The 9592-nt window shown below is 36.6% G+C and overlaps 1 pseudogene; it reads left to right on the forward strand.

Moving 5' to 3' along the window:
- Positions 1–143: 143 nt before the first annotated feature.
- On the forward strand, positions 144–7160 carry LOC105810370 (annotated as a pseudogene).
- Positions 7161–9592: the final 2432 nt, after the last annotated feature.

Raw genomic sequence — 9592 nt, forward strand, 5'->3', positions numbered from 1 at the left:
AAAAAGTGCCACTGACACTTTGTGTTAGCAGAACTGATGGGAAAAAGTGAAAGAAAAATATTAAGGCAGTAAAGAAACTTGTTTTCTTCCTCAACAGCAGAGGTACAGATACTAACATTCTAAATTTTACAGCTTTGAAAACAGCCGTTGCGGAAGAGCGCCAAGTCAAGGGGTGGTCATCAAAGGAGATGTCCCAGTGTACCTCCCTTTACTCACTACATCTGCTCTACAAACATTTGCGCTCCTACTGTATGCATCATGCACTTACTAGGCACTGAAGATTCAGCAATAAAAGACAATTACCATCTTTAACGATCTTTGCTCTGAAAGTAATACATAAAAACATTCTTTTCCATAAAACATCCTGACCAGTCTAAGTATGTAAGAAAATTTTACTTTGCATATTCTAATATCCAATATTTGCCTCTTGTTTCTCTACTTTCCTTCATCAGATTTGTGCTGCTGCCACCATCTCTCTAGGACAGGGCATGTCAAGAGGCAGAAATTCTATACTTGTTTACCACGCAGCATGAACCATCACTCAGATAAATTGTCTCCGAAGTCTGAGTAGGGATTTTCTGGTAGAGAATTGGGGAAAGGGTCTATCTACATCTTTTACTAATTGTGAAACACCAAACAATCTATTCTAGCATGCACAAAACATCCTTCCAAACATTTGAGAACAGCTATCGCTTTCCGCTTAAGCATCTCTCTTTCAAGCAAAGTTTCAAGTTCTTTCAATCTCTTTTAAAAATACATATAATAGGTCAAAATTCACATATATTCTTTCCTTCTGTCCTTTATATCTGAGGCTCCCAAGTGTTCTGACCATGTCCTAGTTAGAAGATGACCCTGGAGCCCTCCTGTCCCATATTTTCCCACCTGTCAACTAAAGATGAACAAAATAAATAGTCTGAAGTTAACTTGTTATTAGCAACATACAGAATCACTTATTATCTTGGTATGTGCATATATATATGTATATACATATACTTATACATTTTACATTAGGAAATATTGCCCACAATAACAAACTACAAATAATTTGGTAATTTTATTACAACTACATTTGAATAAGACACACATATGGACAGCAAATCATCCAATGATATATCAATGTACTAGCCAATTGGGCTGGTATAGAGGAACAGCTAATTTATATCTGATTCATAATGCATATACATTTAAAGCCTAGCTACTAGAAAATTATATCCCAAAATACTGTTGATACCAATGAAACAACACATGTCCAGGCCACTGAATGTGAACTTCCATTTTAAGGCCTTTTCCACATAGCAGACAAAAGAAAAAGCCCAAGTCCTGTACAGTTAGGAATCCATTAAGAGACTCTTCTTCAGAGTGAGAGTAACTGGAAATAATGGGTCCACCAACCCAGAGGCTACCTTGGTGCTCCGCAAAGTAGGAGAAAATAAAAAGGAAGAAAAGCAATTTCTATCAAGTGGCTATGGTCCAAATTGCACATGGATTTGTAGGCTAAAATCAGATAATAGCCTGTCTCTCGACAAAAGCAATCACCAGTCTCCTTGGAAAAAAGATTTTTTCATCTTAGATCTCAAAGAATTCCCAGTAATAATTTTTGAAAGTCAACAAACACAAAATAATCAAAAAATATATGGCAAAAACAATACCACCATCACTCTGCACTAAAACCACCAGACTAAACAAGAGGAACAGACCCACAAAGACTCCTGGTAACAGACACAGATTATAATACAACTCTGCTTACCATGTTTGAAGAAATAAAAAAATAAACCTAAAAGTGGTAGAGACAAGCTATGAAAAGTGATCAAGTGTATTTGGTGTAGTGCCCTAAAGAACTTCTAATAATCAAAATTTAAAACTTAACTAAGAAGAAATTTGCTGGGCACACACTGAAAGAAATTATCTAGAATGCAGACCAGAAAGACAAAAAGAACAAAAAGAACAAAAAATAAAGAATTGAGTGGCCATGGGGGATGGAGTAAGAAATTCTAATACATGTTTACTTGGGGCCTCAGAAGAGAAGAGAACACTAGGAACCAGATAATATGTGAAGAGATGTGATGCTTACTGAAAATTTTCTAGAACTGACAAAAGATATCCATCCATAGTTATGAGAAGCTCAATGAATCCCGAACAAGAAAAATAAAAAGAAATCTTCACGTAGACTCATGAAATAGCTAAGCATTAGAGATACAGTAAAAATCTTATGAGCAGACATTTTTTAAAAGCTTACCCTCAAAGAAAGAATAAATCAAAATATGACTTCTTACTAGCAATAACAGAAGCCAAAAGAGTAGAATAATATCTTCAATGTTATTGAAGAATTCTATACCTAGCAAAAATACCTTTCAAAAATGAGGGCAAAACAGACATTTCAGAATCACAAAATGAAACAAAAACAAAACCTGAGAGAACTGCAACGCAACATAAAAGTAACATGTAGGTAGTAGGGAGATATTGAGTTAACATGTTCTAAGTAAAGTCCTTATATTGTTTAATAAAGAATAAAGTTTTAATTACCATTAGACAATGATGAGTTTGCATATTATAATATCTAGAATAATCACTAAAAGAGCATATTATTTAACCTCAAGTAGAAAGTATAAAAGAGAAATGTTTTTTTTAATCTCAAAAAGGAAAAGAGAGAAAAATATAAGAATGTCTGAACCAACAGAAATCTCAAAATAAAACTGAAGATTAAACAATAAACACATGATTAATTACATTAAATTTGAATAGCCCAAAATTTCTAAATCTACCTATGGTGAACTAGCTGGTTACAGAATCAACTCTTACACCCACGAACCACCACGAGAAAAGCTAGGCAAAGTGTAAACCACATTGTGTGAAGGCATCGGAAAGCTACCAAGGCAGAGATGGCTGAAAGGGACAAGATCCCAAACAGAAGGAAATCCAGAGAGGTGAGCCCAGTTTTGCACTGCTTTTTGCCTTGAGGCATCTTCTGTTTGCAAAGTAAGGGCTGAGAGACTGAGCAGTGGCACAGAGCTTCCATCCATCCCAAAAGGCTGGGGAACCAAGAATGGGAATTCAGGGCCAGCCGAGGAGGAGTGCTCTGGAAAACGCCATATGCTTTCAGGTGGGGCCCCCAAATGAATACGACCTTTGAGCAGCGGTGACAAAGAAAGAGCCCAACTGTGTTCAGCACGGAGGTGTGCCGCTCAGACTTCCTTCCAAAGAACCCACTTCTGGGAACACAGTGACTGATGGCCGCAGCTACTCACTTTGGATCCACCATTGCGTTCACACTGAGGCCACGTTTCCCCATTCTGCCGAAAGCAGGACTCCTCTAACACTGTGTTTGCCTGGGGACCCCTCACTGGCCTAGCAGAGACCTTCTTAGATCTCTTCTGCAGTCCAAGGCCCTTCCTGCCAATGGCTTTCGTCCCTCTCTTCCGTCACAGGGTCAGACCCGAACCACAGTCTGAAGTTTTCCCCTGTCCTCTCCCACTCACATCTTCTTTACCCCTCACAGGCATTTCCTTCAATAAATCTGCCTGTCTCCTGTCTTGGCATCTGCTTCTGTCTTGGTGTCTTCTACTCAGAGGATCCAAAATGACACACCAATTATCAAAAGACCAAGGCCCACCTTTAGGTGAAGGCAATCCTTGAAGAGAGATGCAAAAATTCTAAATAAAACAGAAAACCAAATGTGGTCATCTATTAAAAAGCACCATACATTAGGAACAAGCTGGGTTTAGTCCAGTAATGCATGGCTGGTTTAACACGTCAAAAAGAAATCAGCTCACTTCAGCAGCACACATACTACAACTGGAACAAGAAGATCAGCATGGCCCCTGCACAAGGATGACATGCAAATTCATGAAGCATTCCATATTTTTTTTAAAAAATAAAAAGAAAACTAAATCAATATAATTCACTATATCAAGAGATTAGGGAAGAAAAATCGAAGGATTATCCCAAAAGATACAGACTAATTCGATACTCATCATGGGAGTGTTGAACTCATAGATTGGAAGATACACTATTTCAAATATTCAAATATTGTAAACAATATAAAACCAATTGAAATTCTAGCAGGATTTTTGTGTGAGTATAGAAACTGAAAACCCAGTTCTAAAACTTATATGATGCTGCAAATGGACAAAAACAGACAAGCCAATCTCGAAAAGCAAAACTGCAAAACTGTTTCTACCCAATAGCAATTCTACTCTTATTATAAAGCTGCAGTAATTAAGATGGTGTTGTCTTGGTGCAAAGAAAGTGACCAATGGAACAGAACAAAGGATGGTAAACTTTTTCTATAAAGAGCCAGACAGTAAATATTTTAGGTTTTGTGGGACACATATAGTCTCTGTCGCACATTCTTCTTTTTTTCTAAACAACTCTATAAAAATATAGAACTATTCTTAGTTTGGAAACTGTACAAAGAGCCACAGGCCAACCCCTGGAAGAGAAGAAAGTCCAGGAAAAGACCACACATGTACAGATACTTTATGATCAAAGTGGTATTACAGAGCCATGAAAAAAGGACAGATTTTTCAGTAAATAAGTGTGGGGTGAAATAAATATATATATGAGCAAAAAATTAATCCTGACCTTATATCACATGCAAAAGTAATCAATTATAGGTGAATTGTAGGCTTAATTGTGAATAAAGCACCTTGAAGAACGTAGGAGGATATCTTTATGACCATGGAATAGAAAAAAATTTCTTAAACAGGATTCATAAAGGGTTAACTATAAAACGAAAGACAGAAAATTCAGATGACATTAAAATTATAATTCTGATAAAATTTCCTTATCAAAATTACTAACAAGAAACTGAAAAGCAGGTTACGTATCAGATATCTGCTATACATGTATAACTAACAAAGTCCTCATTCAAAATATTTAAAGAACACCTACAAATTAATAATAAAAAAGACTGTAAGTTACAATCCAAATAAAAAGTAATCACCCTTATTAGTCTTCAGAAAATCTAAATTAAAGCCACACTCCATACCACTGTATACCCACTAGAAAGCCTAAAATTTAAAAGATTGATAAATAGCAAGTGTTAGCAAAGGTAAGGAGCAACTGGAACTCTCCTCCACAATTGATGGGCGTGTAAATTGGTATAATCACTTCAGAAAACCGTTTAGCAATATCTACTAAATGTGACTGTTTGCATATCCATGACCCAGCAATGCCTAGATATACATACCACTAGAATAAGTACATATGTGTACAAAAGTACATGTACAAGAATGCTCATAGAGGTACTGTTTGAAATAGCTAAACTCTGGAAAAAATTTCAATGTCCATCAACAGTAGATTGAGCAAATTGTACATAGTCTTTTGTTGTAAATCAACTTTATTGAGGCATACATAACATAGATAAGATAAAATACATCCATTTTAAGTGTACAGCTGGATACATTTTGACAAATGTATACACCCACGTAACCGTCATCACTATCAAGATACAGAATATTCCCATCATGCCAACAAGTTCCCTCATGCCCTCCCTTCCCAGTCAGCTCAGGCAACCACGGACACGTTTCGATTTGTCTTTGCTAGAATTTCATATAAATGGAATCAGATAGTATGTACTCTTTCGGGGGTTTGGTTTCTTTCACTCATCAAAATGTTTTTGACACCAAGAGCATGAGCAAAAAAATAAAAAGTGAATAAACTGTATTTCATCAAAATTAAAAACTTTTGTGCATCAAAAAACACTATCAAGAAAATGAAAAGGCAGCCTACACAATGGAAGAAAATATATGCAAATCATACATCTGATAAGGGTCTAGAAACCAGAATATATAAAGAACTCTTAACAACTCAACAACAAAAAGACAAATGATCCAGTTAAAAAACGGGCAATGTGAGAGCTGTGTCAACAGCAGCGCCGTGGGAATCTAGAACACTGGAATGAGGGAAATGTGCTCTTCACAACTAGCTCAACAGAAGAACCAGGGAGGCAATGTAGGATTTGCCAGTCTCCCAAATCAAGTACACAGAAGATCAGTGAAGAGAGGGTTTGAATTCATGCTATGGTAGTAGGTGAATCTGGACTGGGGAAGTTGACACTCATTAACTCATTATTCCTCACAGATGTGGATTCTCCAGAGTCCCCAGGCCCTTCCCATAAAATTAAAAAGATTGTACAGGTAGAACAATCCAAAGTTTTAATCAAAGAAGGTGGTGTTCAGTTGCTGCTCACAATAGCTGATACATACCCCAAGGATGTGGAGATGCAGTAGCTAACAGTAATTGCTGGCAGCCTGGTATCAACTACACAGGCAGCAAATTTGAGGAATACCTAAACACAGATCTCGAGTAAACAGACGTCAGATGCTTGATAACAGGGTGCAGTGTTGTTTACACCTCATTGCTCCTTCAGGACATGGACTTAAACCACTGGATACTGAGTTTATGAAATGTTTGCATGAAAAAGTGAATAACATCCCACTTACTGCCAAAGCAGACATGCTCACACCAGAGGAATGCTAACAGTTTAAAAACCAGAGAATGAAAGAAATCCAAGAATATAAAAGTAAAATACAGGAATTTCCAGAAACAGATGATGAAGAAGAAAACCAGCTTTTAAAAAGAGAAAGGACTGTTTATCTCTTGCTGTGGTAGGTAGTAAAGCTAGCACTGAAGTTAATGGTGAAAGGGTCAGAGGAAGGCAGTTTCCCTGGGGTAGTTGTAAATGGTGAGCATTGTCGTTTTACAATTCTAAGAAATATGTTGATAAGAACACACATGCAGGATTTAAAAGATGTTACTAATAATGTACATTTCAAGAACTACAGAAGCAGAAGACTAGCTGCTGCGACATGTAAGGAAGTCAATCACAGAAAGACTAAAAGGCAGCTTACCAAGAGCCCTGTGGCTCGAAGGGAAGAAGAAAGAAGGGAGCATGTAGCTAAGATGATGGAGATGGAGGTGGAGCAGGTGTTTGAGATGAAGGTCGAAGAAAAAGTTCTAAAACCGAAGGACTTTGAAGCCGAGCTCCAATGGCATCGCGAGCAAATGACAAAGAATTTGGAAGCGTAGCACAAAGAATTAGAGGGAAAATGTTGTCAGTTTGAGGATGAGAAAGCAAACTGGGAAGCTCAAAATATTTTAGAACGACAGACTCTTCAAGAAGCTTGGAAAGAACAAGGAGAAAGGGAAGGGTGTGGTAGAGTATGCCTGTATTCCCAGCTGTTGGCGAGGCCAAGGTGGCAGCATCGCTCAAGTCCAGGAGTTCAAATCTATAGTGAGCTGTGATTGCAACACTGCACGCCAGCCTGGGTGACAGAGCGACACCCCATCAGAAGACAGAAGAAGAAGGAAAAAAGAAGAAAGAGGAAGGAGAAGGAGAAGAAAAAAAAAAGAAGAAGAAAAAGAAGATCTTTCAAACTCTCTATTGACCACAAGTTACGTATCAGTTGCCAGTACGCCAGCTCTGACATCAGTGTTTGTTGGATCCATTTGACCAATTTACACCAGTTTTATCCACAATGATGAATTTAACAGCATGACAAAATTTTTTTGTTGTTGTTCTTGATGGAAATTAAGATGGCTTGAATTGTCTAGGGTGTTATGTACTTAGAAAGTAACAGCTCTTAGTACCTTTCCTACCTTTTCTTTTTTTAATTAAACAGGTATCTTCAATTTAATGCAAGAGAACATTTTACTGTTGTACAATCATGCTCTAGTGATTTGATTGTTTATAGGATATTCCAAATAAAAGGACTCTGGAAGGTTTTCATTGAGGATAAGTTCCCATAATATGATGCAAACTATGCTTCTCTGTGATAATTATAATATAAAGGTTCCATTCAATGTGGCATATACAATAATGTAATTTAGACTAACACAGTTGACTCTATTTTTTTTTTGACACTTCCATTGTTTAAGAATACATATGGAAAAAAAACCCTACATGCTTACAGTGAGTGCACTTATGGCTTTTGCGTCAACTTTTCGTTTGTTTTGGATACTTTAAATATATATTATTCTTATTTATTGCCTTCTTTAGCCAGAATCTCATTACTGTTTCACTTTTGAAATAATAATTTAGATATTTTCCATATACTGGTCCTGCTAAAATAGAATATAGCACCCTTCATATGATAGGAACCAACAAGGAAACTTTCCTTTAACTCTTTGCATTTTATGGGACGTAGCAGGGGTAGGGGGAAAGCATTTATAGATCATTTCTAGGCCAAACTGTGAAGCTAATGACCAACCTGTTTCTACCTATATTAAGTCTCTTTGTTTTATTAGAAATGGGAATCATGGCCTCTTGAAGGGAAAAAAAGTCACCATTCTGCATTTAGCTGTACCCATATATTGCATTTCTGTGTTTTTTTGTTTGTATTATAAAAAATTCACATAATAAACAATGTTATGATGTAAAAGAAAAAAATAGGCAATGGACTTGAACAGACATTTTTCCAATGGAGGTATGCAAATGGCCAAAAAGCACACGAAAAGATGCTCAAAATCATTAGTCAGTAAGGAAATGCAAATCAAAACCACAAAGAGATACCACTTCACACCCACTAGGTTGGCTATAATACAAAAATGGAAAATAACACACGTTGGTAAGGATGTGGAGAAATTAGGACCCTGATACACTGTTAATGAGGCTGTAGAAATGGTGCAGCTGCTATGGAAAACAGTTTGGCAGTTCCTCCAAATATTAAACACAGAATTACCATACGACCCAGCAAATCCGCTCCTATGTATATCCTCAAAGAATCAAAAACAAGGACTCAAACAAATACTAGTACATGCATGCTCATAGCATTCACAATACCCAAAAAAGAAAACAGCCCAAATGCCCATCAATGGATGAATGGACAATAAGTTGTATATATACACTCAATGGAATATTATTCAGCCTTTTAAAAAATGAAGTACTGATACATGCTATACACGGGTAAACTTCAAAAACATCACACTAAGTTAATGAAGCCATACAGAAAAGGTTATATATTGTACGATTACATTTAAATGAAATATTTAGAGTAGGTGAGTCCATAGGGACAGAAGACACATAGGTTGCCAGGCACTGGGGGGTGGGGAGAACAGAAAGTGACTGTTTAATGGATATGGTGTTTCCTTTTGGGGTGATGAAAATGTTTTAAAACTAGATAGAGGTAGGTAGATGCACAACATTTCATACATGTTCCTTATTCCGTACTAAATGCCACTCAGTTGTTCACTTTAAAATGGTGACTTTCACCTTCATAAAAAAACGTTTTTGAGATTCATCCATGTTGCTGTATGTATTCCACTGTATGGATATACCACAATTTATTTATATGCTGATGAATAATTGCAGTTGAATACAGCAGTTGTGAACATTCCTATACAAATCTTCTTGTGGACATGTTTCATTTATACTGAGTAAATATCTAGCAGTGCCCTTATCGTTTCATAGAAGTGAAAAACAATACCAAAAAAAGGTGCTATCACGGTCATAAGATCTACAGGAATCAAAAATGTAACTGAATCAAAACCAGAAAGCAACTGTAGAAAGCAAAGCCTCAACAGAAGTAAGCCAGTAACACATGTTCAATTATGAAGATAAAGAAAATTAAAGGCCATCTATGAAATACTAATA

Source organism: Propithecus coquereli, unplaced genomic scaffold, assembly GCF_000956105.1.
Source record: "Propithecus coquereli isolate 6110/MARCELLA unplaced genomic scaffold, Pcoq_1.0 Scaffold103, whole genome shotgun sequence".
Classification (NCBI taxonomy): Eukaryota; Metazoa; Chordata; class Mammalia; order Primates; family Indriidae; genus Propithecus; species Propithecus coquereli.